This window comes from Typopeltis vanoorti, chromosome 19 (genome assembly GCF_054136105.1).
Source record: "Typopeltis vanoorti isolate ZY-2024b chromosome 19, IOZ_Tvanoo_1.0, whole genome shotgun sequence".
NCBI lineage: Eukaryota > Metazoa > Arthropoda > Arachnida > Uropygi > Thelyphonidae > Typopeltis > Typopeltis vanoorti.
Genome location: NC_143567.1, coordinates 113,255,001 through 113,255,840, shown reverse-complemented (window position 1 = coordinate 113,255,840; position 840 = coordinate 113,255,001).

The window sequence follows — 840 nt, the reverse complement described above, 5'->3', positions numbered from 1 at the left end:
CCATGTATAACTTTCCACAGTCGTCAGAATACGGTATTGCTCCTTGTGTAAAGGATGAAAACTATATATGGAAAATACCAAAAATTACATTGACTTTAAACATCAGTAATGAATCATGATTAATTAATAATCATGTATGACTCTCAATGCTCATCAGGAAATGGAAATGCTGCATGTATAACTTTCCATGCTGATCAATGCACGGAAATGCTGCAATTATAACTTTCTACACTGATCAGGACACGGAAATGCTGCATGTGTATCTTTCCACACTAACTGCGACAGAGAAATGCTGCATGAATAACTTTCCACACTCATCAGGATATGGAAATGCTCCATGTATAACTTTGAACACTAATCAGGACACAGAAATGCTGCATGGCAAACTTTCAACACCCATCAGGACAAAGAAATGCTGCATGGAAAACTTTCAACACTCATCAGGACACAGAAATGCTGCAGGTATAACTTTCCACACTGATCAGGACATGGAAAATCCCCATGTATAACTTTCCGAATTCACTCGGACACAGAAATGCTGCATGTATAACTTTCCACACTCTTAGGACACGTAAATGCTGGATGTGTAACTTTCAACGCTAATCAGTACACGGAAATTCTCCATGTATAACTTTCAATGCTCATCAGGACATAGAAATGCTGCAGGTATAACTTTCCACACTGATCAGGACACGGAAATGCTCCATGTATAACTTTCCACACTCACCAGAACACGGAAATACTGGATGTTTAACTTTCAACGCTCAACAGTACACTTAAATGCTCCATGTATAACTTTCAATGCTTATCAGGACACAGAGATGCTGTAGGTGTAACTTT